The sequence below is a fragment of the Belonocnema kinseyi genome, chromosome 6, assembly GCF_010883055.1.
Source record: "Belonocnema kinseyi isolate 2016_QV_RU_SX_M_011 chromosome 6, B_treatae_v1, whole genome shotgun sequence".
Classification (NCBI taxonomy): Eukaryota; Metazoa; Arthropoda; class Insecta; order Hymenoptera; family Cynipidae; genus Belonocnema; species Belonocnema kinseyi.
Window position 1 is genome coordinate 45,230,296 of NC_046662.1, and position 11,881 is coordinate 45,242,176.

The window sequence follows — 11,881 nt, forward strand, 5'->3', positions numbered from 1 at the left end:
TTATCAGACCAAATTGTGAGTTCTTCGTGCGAGCGTGTGCGCTGGCTACGTATGGACAATCCTAGTTCTTATTTTTTTAAAGTGTAGGACCAGTTTGTAAGGGCTTGTGTTTGAGCTTTTAAGCGTGCCATGTGCAGGTGAACCTATTTTCAAGTACCTAGATCTGTCAGTCCAGCTTGTGAGTTCTCTGAGAAGTTTTTCTCAATCATTTATTTTTTTATTTCTTTATTATTGACAAAAAAAGTGATGAATCATTTCAGAATTTTCACATTGATCTCGCTAATTCTTTCTCAAAGTTCGCAGATTATTTACGACAGTCCATCAATATCTCATTAATTTAGTTTCCGAGATCTAAATACTAGTTAGTGACTTTTTCACAGCCAAATTTTTGCTGTGTGGATGATCCCTCGGTCGAAAATATTAAATTTTGTAGATAAATTGACGGACAGATGCGTGTCGCTCAAAAGTGGTTGACTATTAAATAAAATCCGAGAGTTTATTGAATGGCGAACGAGGTTTATGTCAGATTATGTTTTCACTTGCACGTTCACGTGGATGCACTTTGAAGAGTCTGGATGGCTCTCTATCCCGTTCCCTTCTCTCTCTCTCTCTCTCTCTCTCTCGATCTCTCTTTCTTTCTCTCTCAGGTCCTCTGTCCCTTTCTCTCTGAGCGCCAAGTTCCATTCACGCATACACTAGCTCGCAAACAGATTTCCAGGTTGAGTCGAATATATTGAAATAATCTCAGCAAATACGACAAGTTCGGTTATGAAATTTGCCGAAGGGCTTGTGAGCTCTCTCTGTCCGTCTTCCTCTCTCTGTCCTCCTCAACCCCTTCCCCCTCCACTCTTTACTCCAGTCGTTGCACCCTCCGCTAACTCTGGCCTCTCTCTCTTTCTCTCTATCTCTTTCTTTCTCTCTCTCGCATCTCTTCCCGACCTGCTTCAAGTGATATTTGCTCAAAATCGGTTCAATAGCAACTTGGGTATTCCGCCTGTTCCTCTTATACGTTTCGGTACCACCACCGTAACGGTGCCCCTACCATACCTTCCTTATTCGTCGAAACGTCATCGCCGCAATTCGCCCCTGGAGCTCTCGTACTTACTCCCCAATAATTGTTCACCATTCGTCAAACACCAAGATATAGGCGTGTAGACCTTATAGTCTCCTTCTTGCTCCTGGTGAGGCGAGGGTGAGCATCCGAGGATTATTGGCGTTTATAAGGTCCCCATTGATCTTTAGAAACATTTCCGAGTGAGCAGTGTACATATTATAGAGAAGTATATATCTGCATCCCCGCCCCGGTAGTCCTCTTCTACGCTGCCCTATCGCGTTTAGATTGTCTTTCATTTCCACCAAAGCTTTTCGGCAAACTGAATACAAATATCTAATATGTTTCATCATTATTATTATTGGCACATATACTTAATACTTTCGAAGTAAAGGTTTAGGAAGAGGGATAAGATTTTATCAAGTCACTGAATTGAAGATGGTTTTATGCAGTTTTCCTGTCTCCTGGCCAAAAGTCTAGGCAAACGCGAGCACTTCTGATTATGTCAGATGCAGGAGGTTAGGGGCCGTACTTAAATTACGTGACGGATTATAGGCCCTCGTTAAGACACCCCCCCCCCCCCCCCTACTGTGCGTAATTTCTAGATTCCAGAAATATTTTGCTAGTTAATACTAGTAGAATTCGGCAGGGTGTCCGAAAATAAAAATGAGTTTCTTATTAACAAAAGAAAACAATATCTAAGATAGAAATTACAAAATTATTAATTGAATTATTTATTTTAAACAAAAAATTTCCGTTCAACTATAAAAGATGGCTTTTCAATGAAATATTTAAATTTTCATCAAAACAGTGAAATTCCCGATATTTCCGAACAAAAATGAAACTTCAAACCAAGAAAATTAATTTTTTACCAAAAAGAAGAATTTTCAACTAAAAAAGATCAATTAAAAAAAAATGAAAAAATTACATTTTCAGTTCAGAAATGAACTTTAAGCAAAAAAAGGCTTTTCTACTAAAGAGTTTAATTTTCAGTCAAAGACATGAGCTTCCAGCCAAAAAATAAATTTCTAACATTGCTCAGCTGTTCAATTTTCAACTAAATACTTAAACTTTTATCAAACCGATGATTTTTCAACTAAAAATATAAATATTTGAAAAAAAATTATTCCTTAACAAAGTGAGTCAACCAAATCTTTGAAACAAAATAGTCGAATACCCAAGCAGATGAGAAAAATTTTAAACCAAAAAGTGGCTTTTTCATACAAAAGAAGGAAATCTCTACTACTAAAAAAAAAAAGAATTTTTTAATCAAAAAGTTGAATCCCCCCCCCCCCCCCAAAATTGAATTTTCATCCAAACAAGATTCAAGTTGACTTTTCAAGACCAAAATATGATTTTTTTAACAGTAAAGAAGTTTCTACGAAAAAAGTTGAATTTTCAGTAAACAAGACGAATTTTTTTAATTAAAAAGGAAGAATTAAAAAAAAGGTTGAATTCTCTACTTAATGTATTTTTATCCAAAAAAGATAACATTTCTCTTAAAACAAATGAATTTTTCTTTTTAAAAAGATCAAAAATTCAGTTTAATTTGAATCTTTTTTCAAATCAAGTTTTAAGATCAAAATATGCATTTTTTAACAAAAAATAATTTTTTACAAAAAAAAAATAGAATCTTTAATTCAACAAAACAGTTGAATTTTCATATAAGAAAGATCTAATTTCTGCTAAAGCCGGTAAATTTTAAAATAAAAAATAAAAACTTTAAAAAAGAGTTAAGTTTTCAATTAAACATTTGTATTTTAATTTAAGAAAGATGACAATTTTACTATAGCAGGTGAATTTTTAAATAACAAAAACTCTTTAAATAAATAAAATTTTATCTCAACTATGGAACCTTCAAGCCAAAATACGAGTTTTCTCCGCAAAAGTTGAATTTTCAAAAAATAAAAAATAGATGACTTCTCAATGAAAAAAAATTAATTTTACTCTAAACGGATTTATTTTTACTCAACCAAAATGAAATTTCCAACCAAAAAATTATTGTTTAACCCAAAAAAGGAGAATTTTCTACTAAACAATATCAATCTTACAAAAATGTAAAAGTTACATCTTTAGTTGAAAAATTAACTTTAAACCGAAGAAAATTTCTCCACGAAACAGCTAAATTTTCAACCAAAGACATGAGCCTTCAATAAAAAAAACTAATATTTAAGAATGTAGTTTAACTTTTACCCAAGTAGTTGAATTTTTAATTCAGAGAAATTAATTTTTAAAAGTTAAATTTTCAAACAAAGAGTTGAATTTTCAACTAAAAACATACAACTTTCGAAAAAAAATTATTTTTCAACAAAGTGATTCAACCAAATCTTTCAAACAAAATATTTAAATACTCAAGCAAAGAAGAATATTTTTTTAAACTAAAAGTTGCATTTTCAAACAAAAAAATTGATGTTTTTTAATTAGTTTTATTTTCATTCAAAAAAAGATTACAGTTTTCAAGATCAAAATATGAATTTTTTATCCAAAAATAAGTTGCTGCGAAAAAATTGAATCTTTAATTTTAAAAGGAAATTTTTCAACTAAAAAGGGTAAATAAAAAAAGCGTTGACTTCTCTTCCAAATATTTGCATGTTTGACAAAGAAAGATGAAATTTGGCAATAAACAGAGGAACTTTGAGTAGAAAATGAATTTTTTGTAAAGTTTAACTTTGATCTAGAAAAGATTTCAGTTCATTTTTCAACACAAAAATATAAATTTTAAACAAAAAATAAATTTTTTAGGTAATAGTTCAATCTTCCACCAATAAGTGGGATTTTTTAACAAAAGTTTAATTTTCAACTAAACTGTTGCATTTTTATCCAAGAAAGATCTAATTTCTGCTGAAGCTGGCGAATTTAAAAAAATAGAAGTTTTAAAAAAAGAGTTAAATTTTCAACCGAACAGTTGTATTTTTCTTCAAGAAAGATGAAATTTCTTCTAAAACAGATGAATTATAAAAAGTACAATTTTCATACAAAGACGATTTCAGTTCCTTTTCCAACGCCAAACTAAGAAGTTCCAATAATAAGTTAATTTTCTGCTTAAAATTCTAATTTTTAATTAAAAAGTATGACTTTACAAAAAGATTGTTAAATTTTCAACCAAACAGTTGTAGTTTTCTCTAAAAAAAAATGAAAATTTTACTAAAGAAGAAGAATTTTTAATTTTAAAAAAATTGGAAAAAAATGTTGACTTTCCATCCAAAACGTTTTCAATTGACTATTCTACGAAAAGAGTTGAATTTTGACTAAAGAAGTCAAATTTGTTACAAATCAGTTGAATTTGCAACCCAAAAAGGATGTCTTTTTAAGTAACTTCACAAATTTTGACACCAAATACTATAATTTATAAATAAAAAGCTGATCAAATAATAATAATCTGCATCCACGCTCCGGTGGATAATTTTTAATTTAGTTTTCCAATTTTTTATAAATAAATATAACGAAAAAAATGACCATTTTTTCTATTTAATGTTCACCAAGAGCTTCAATAATATAAAAATTATTGTAATCGTCAACGTTTTGTAGATTTACATTATATAAAGATATTCCATCATGATACAATGAACAAAAAATTTGTTATAAATAAATTATTTGTTAAAAATGTGTTTTCTATCATTTTCAATAATTTAACGTTTTTACATTCTCATCATTTATGATTGAGAAAGTATAAGAGTTGTCGGAAATTTGACATCACACTTTTTTAACAGATCTCCACGTTTTGAGACCCCCTGAATCCGAAAATCAGGTTTTCACGATGGCGTCTGTCTGTCTGTCCGTCCGGCCGTCCGTCCGTAAACACGATAACTCTCGAAAAAATCGACGAATGAAATTCATCTTTGGCACACTTTTTTTAGGTCTTAAAGAAAGGACGAGTTTGTGAACCAGCCATTTTTGATAAAATTTCAAAATGTGAGCGCATTTTGAAAATTTTTGAGGCAACTTTTTTCTGAATTTGAAAATTCTATGTACGGATATTTATAGTATTAGAAAAAGCAAACAATTTATCTCTATGACTTTTTCGATCAAAAGAAAATTCTCAGAGTTATAGCGTTTTCAAAATTATTTTAATCAACCAACAATCAAAATTTAAAGCCGAAAAACGCACGATATGCAAAAAAGTAAAAATAAGAAAAATATTTATTTTTGAAAGCCCTACAAGATTATTATAACTAATTTTTGGATTTTTTCAAAAATCGAAAATTCAAATTTTGATTGGACAAAAAATAATGGAAAATAAAAAAATCCATTTTGTGGACAAACTATGTAGGATACGAAAAAAGATGAATTAAGAAAAATGGTTATCCCAAAAAAGATCTACAATTTCGTTAAGAATCACTTCTTGATAGGATGCATACTTTTTGTTTTATTCACGAAAAAAAAAGTTGAAAAAAAATGTGTGGAAAAACAACGAAAGTTACGAGAAAAAAAATCCAACTAAACTTGTTTGGCATTTGTCTTCAGAAACATTCGTTTTTTTCGATTAAAATTTTTTTGAATTAGGATGCTCATGATAATTTCAGAAAGATTCATAATTTGTTGATAAATTTTATGATTCTATAAAAAACATTTGATAAACAAATGCATTATTCGAGCACTTATCGACGGAAAAATTCGTTTTTTTTTTTAAATTCCGATACTTTTAATCAGGATCTTCATGATAATTTCAGCAACATCCATCACCATTCGATAATTTTCTTTATACAAATTTAATTAAAAAAAGCATTATTTGGGCATTTTTCGACGGAAAAACTCTTTTTTTCAATTTCAGTAGTTTTAATTGGAACTTTACGATAATTCAGTAACATTCATAATTAGTTGATTAATTTGTTGTTTTTTGAAACAAATTTAATTAAAAAATGCATTATTCGGGTATTGGTCGACGTAAAAACTCGTTTTTTTTTAACTCAGACCTTTTAATTTTAGAAAAAAGGTTTTTTTTTCATTCATTACTAACAGTTGGCCAGTTATGGAATTTATTTACAACAAATATTAAATGTATTATGCAATCATACCTTGTAGCGAAACCCTCTTGTGTTGGCCAACTGTAAGTACTGAATGAAAAAATAGAACTTTTTTCTGAAATTAAAATATTTGACATTTAAAAAAAAAGAGTTTTTACGGCGACAAATGCCCGAATAATGAATTTTTAAATTAAATTTGTTTTACAAAAACAAAAAATTAATCAACTAATAATGGATGTTACTGAAATTAACGTAAGGTTTACAATTAAAAGGACTGACATTAAAAAAAAACGAGTTTTTCTGTCGCCAAATGCCCAAATAATGCATTTGTTTATTAAATTTGTTTTAAAAATCATAAAATTTATCTGCGAATCATAAATTTTTCTGCAATTATCATGAGGTTCCTAATTTAAAAAAATTGACATCGAAAAAGAAAAATTACCTGACGACAAATGCCTGAAGAATGCATTTGTTTATTAACTCTGTTTATAATATTAACAAGACTAGTCTTAAGAGAAATTGTTTTTATTAAAATATTGTTTTTATTCAAATTTCCTGGAGTATTACCTAAAAACTGTTAAATTATTGAAAAATTATAGAAAACACATTTTCAACAAATCATTTGTCTATACAAAATTTTTTTGTTCATTGTATCATGATGGAATATCTTTATATAATGTAAATGTATGAAACGTCCAGGATTACAACAATTTTCTATTATTGACGAGCACCGAGATCATCAAGTAGAAAAAATTGCCATTTTTTTCGTTAAATTGATCTATTTATTTATAAAAAATTAAAAAACTAAATTAAAAATCAAGCTCGACAACTTCCTTTGAAATTTCATCAGTTTAAAAAAAAACATCCAAATCGGTCCACATCGCTGCCCTATCGCGTTTGGAATCTCTTTCATTTCCACCAAAGCTGTTCGGCAAACTGAATACAAATATCTAATATGTTTCATTATTATTATTGGCGCAGCTACTTAATACTGTTGAATAGAAGGTTTAGGAAGAGGGATAAAAAGTTATCAAGTCATTGAAGGACCTTGGTGGTTCTAGGAGAGGTATCTGAAATAGTTTAAAGTAACTGATGGGTCTAAAAAAAGACTGATTCAGTCAGTTTTAATTAACTTAATTGCCAGTCAAATCTCACGATTTGTATTACACTGTGGTTGGAGGGGGGGGGGGGGCAACAACTCTGGTAATCCGCTGAACCACTCAGTTAAACTGACTGGAAATCTGTTATAATCTGAGAGGTCCAGTGTAATCCAAAGCAATCCAATTATAATCCGTCATAATTCAGTGTAATTCAAATGTAATGGAGTTTAATTCACACGTAATTAAGGCCATGTGACGAGTGGGTCACGTGACCAGATTCCTACCTTACCCTCACTTTTTTTATTTCCTATCTTATTTTCACACGAAGCGCCACATTGAGTTAAAAATTTGGGATAATAAATAAAAAGCACTAAGAAAGGTGGGTCTGGTTCTAAATTTTATTAATTATGAAAAAAGCAAAAATAATTATTTACAACAAAAAACTTTTTTCATAATTATACAAATTCAGGACCAGACCCACCTTTCTTAGTGCTTCTTGTTAATGATCCCAAATTTTTAGCTCGATGTGGCGTTTCGTGTGAAAATAAGTTGGGAAATAAAAAAAGTGAGGGTAAGGTAGGAATCTGGTCACGTGACCCACTCGTCACATGGCCTTAAGAGTAATTTAATTGTAATTTAGGTAATTCGAAGTAATTTAGGTAATCCCTATAATTCACTTGTAATCCAAAGTGATCCATCTAATTCGGAATAATTTGAATAGGTACTACAAACAGTTCTTAGCTGATTTGTTAAAAATTTGTTGCTTTTTTTGTTTCTAAAAATTAGTTTTATTTATTGACGATTTCACTATTTTATTTTTGATTCAAAATTAATATTTTTTCGTTTGAAAATTAATATACTTGGCATGAAATTCAATGGGTTTGTTAAAACGTTAATTTTTGGTTAAATCTTAATCTCTTTTGTTGTAACTTAGATGTTCCTTTTGTTGAAAATTTGTTGTTTCTTTTGTTGAAAACTATTTTATAAATTAAAAATTGAACTATTCCATTTTTGGTTCAAAACTAATCCCCTTTCGTTCGAAAATTCATGAAATTTTGTTTTCAATTTGCGTTTTTTGGTAGTGGGTTTATCCTCTTCGTTTGAAATTCATCTATTTGGTAAAAAATTAATCTCATTTGTAGGAAATTCAACAATTTTGTGATTTTTTTTTATGGTTGAAAATTCAAGTGTTTTATTGAATAGTCGTCTTTATGGATTGAAAATTAATCTGCTTTGGTTGAATTTAGTTGAAAATAATTTCGCTACAAATTTTACTATTTTCTTGATTGTTAGTTTATCAGTTACAATTAATTTTAAACCCAAAAATTAACGTAATTTTTTAAAAAATTATTCTTTCATAGATTACAATTCATGTAATTTGTTAGAATTACGTTTTCGTTTCTTTTTTTTTGTATAAAATAAAGATTCTTGTTTGAAAATTAATCTTTTTGTTTAATAAATTAACTGTTTTTAATCAATTGTTGTTAGATCTTCGTCGGTACAAAATTTATCTGCCTGGATAAAGTTAATTTTTCTGGTTGAAAATTCTACTTTTTGGTTGAACATTCAATTATTTTGTTAAAAATTAATGTAGTTGGTTGAGAGTTCGTTGTTTCTTTTGGGGCTTAGGAAATACATTTTTTAAATAAAAAATATAACAATTCCAATTTGAATTAAAAATTCATCTTTTTCAGCTGTAAATATAATTATTTGATAGAAAATTCATGTCTTTTTTTAAATTCGTCTTTTGCGGTAGAAAATTAATCTTTTTGGTTAAAATTAATATTTTTGGTCAAAATGATTTATTTTAGTAAAAATTCATCTTTTTGTTTGAAAATTTAACTATTTTGTTAGAAATTTTCTTTTTGTTAGTAAAAAAATCAATTTTTTAAACAAAAAATGTAACCATTCTATTTTTGATTGAGAATTTATATTTTTTATTTGAAAAATGAATTGTTTGGTGATAAATGTATAAATTTTGTTGAAAAACCCTTACTTTGATGCAGAAAATCAATTTTTTAAATTACAAATGTAACTTTCCATTTACGACTCATATCTTGTAGAAAATCAATTTTTTGTTAAAAAATTTAACTACATATTTGGTTTACAATTTATGTATTTTTCTGAAAATTCGTCTTTTTCTGTAAAAAAATTATTAAAAATTAACATTTTTACGTTGAAATGTCAAATATTTGGTTGGAAATGGATGCCTTTTATTGGAAAATCGTTATAATTATGCAAAGAATTAATTTTTTAAATTAAAAATTTAACAATTTCATTTTTTATTTTTAAATTATTTTTCTATAGTTGAGAATTAAACTATTCGGTTTAAACTGTCTGTATTTTATTGAAAACTCATCTTTTCTGGTAAAAAAGAAATTTTCGTTTTATTTAAAATTCAACAATTTGGTTGAAAATTGAACTATTTTGTTGAAAATCCGTTTTTTTTGCAAGAAATTAATATTTTCAATTAAAAATATCACTATTTCACTTTTGATTAAAAATTTATCTCTTTTACTTGAAAATTCAACTGTTCGTTTCAAAATTCGTATTTTTTCAGAAAATTAATCTTCTTCGTTTAAAAATTAATTTTTTTAGTTGAAAATTTAACTATTTCTTTGATAGTTCACATATTTGGTTGAAAATTTGTCTTGTTCAGCAAAGAAAAAATCTTTCGGTGAAAAATAATTAATTTTGGTTGAAAATTCAACATTTTCGTTGGAAGTTCTTTATTTCAGTAGAAAATTCATTCTTTTGGTTGAAAATTTAAATTTCTAGCTAAAAAAACGTTTTTTCAAAATTAAGAAGTCCCAAAACTTTAATTTACAAAAAAGTAAAATATATTACAAAATAATTATTCGCGGGGTAATCAAAATAACAGAAGAAAAGATATAGGAAGTCTAAAGTAAATTTATTGTCAGGAAGATCAGGTGCGGGTCAAATATTCAGCTTGAGGCAGATCAAAGAACAAATTTGAGAGTAAGAAAAAAAAAATTTATGTGCAGGTTTTGACCTAGAAAAAGAACAAACAGCAAAAGATGTTATATATCTATATAACTAGTTACTATAATTATGGACAAGTGTATAAGAATGACCTTCTTCGATGAAGAAGGTGTAGATCTCGAGACAGTGAAGGTACGTGGGTTAGTGCATGGGTACGTGGGTTAGTACGTAGGTACGTGGTTTATTGCTTGGGTACGTGGACTAGTTCGTGGGTATTTGGGGTAGTATGTGGGTTAGTGTTCGCAGATGATAATTTTGTTATGGCAGAGTGAATAGAAGAATTGCAAAGAATGTTAAGCAAACTAAATACAAGCCTAAAGAACATGGGCTTAAAATTAACCTACATAAAACAAAAATTATGGTATTTGAAGGAAAGGGTGAGAAAACAATCTGAAGCATGCGATTCGAGAAGAAAATAGTAAAGCTGCCTTGATTGAAATTGGCCCGATGACAGAGGCACTCAATCACTGCTGTCCTTACTGAGCCAATATTAATGACAAATAATGAAGACATTAGGCATGAGGCTCGTTTCATAATAAAGTCGAACCTAATTAAATAAAAGGGGAAATTTGTGAAACGTGCGTTCCAATGTTCGACACGTGCCGGCACGTGTGAGCTACTCGCCACTGTCGACTGTCGTCAGTTTAACCTAATGTGGCTATTATTAATCCTGGTCTCGCGCTATATTAGGTCCGAGATCCACTAGATTCCAAGACCAATTGACTAACAATACAGCTCGTTAATCCACCCGAGATATCCCCTACGTCTTTCACAAGCTTGGGAATTATTTAATCAATTTCTTGTTAATCAGATGCTGGTGACCTTATTGCGGAAAATAAATTAGAGACGCGAAAAATAATTCAACTCGACTTAGAACAGACGCACAGTGTGGCCAAAATCACTTTTTGTGGACGAAAGTTTGTCTACGATAATCAGAATCCCCAACATCTGTTAGAAAAGTGCTTAAAACGGCGAGCAAAATTCTAACACTGATGAGCAAAATTTTTACACCAGTGAACAAAATTTTTTACACCTGTGAGCAAAATTCTTATACCTGTGAGAAAAATTTTCAGTGTGGCCTTACGGGCAGGAGCTCAGTGTGAGATTAAAGTAGGGTGGTCCAAAAATTAGACTTTCCATTTCTGTTGATCACTTCCTCCCTAATTTCTTTATTTTCTGGAAAAAGAAAATCTGTAATTTTTTGTCTTCTTTTTCCAAAAAGAATAAAATAGCTAAATTTTTACTACAAAATTCACTTTCAAAATTATTTTGTTAAATGTTTAACCAAAGAAATAAACTTGCAACGAAAATAATGCAACTTTCATTTAAGAAATTAAAATTTTAACCAAACAGTTGAATTTTAAATTGGAAGGTGAATATTTTACAAAAATAAGACAATTTTTTAACGCAATATATGAATTTTCAAATAAGAAAGATCAATGTTTTGCAAAATATAGCATAATTAATTTTTAAGTTACAGAAATAAGTTTGTAATAAAATAAAATAAATTTTCAACGAAACAGTTCATATTTTAATGAAACAAATAATTTTTTAACCATAAAGGTTTAATGTATACAAAAAAATTGGAAAGAAAAACAAATGAAATGAAATTTCAACCGAAAAGATTAATTTTTTAGCAAAAAAGTACGATTAAAAAAAAAATTTTTCAACATAATCTCCTTGGAGCTCTATACACTTGGTCAATCGCTTTTCAATTTTTTTTAATCCTTCAGAAAAGTGCGTTTTCGGAAGTTCCTCAAAAT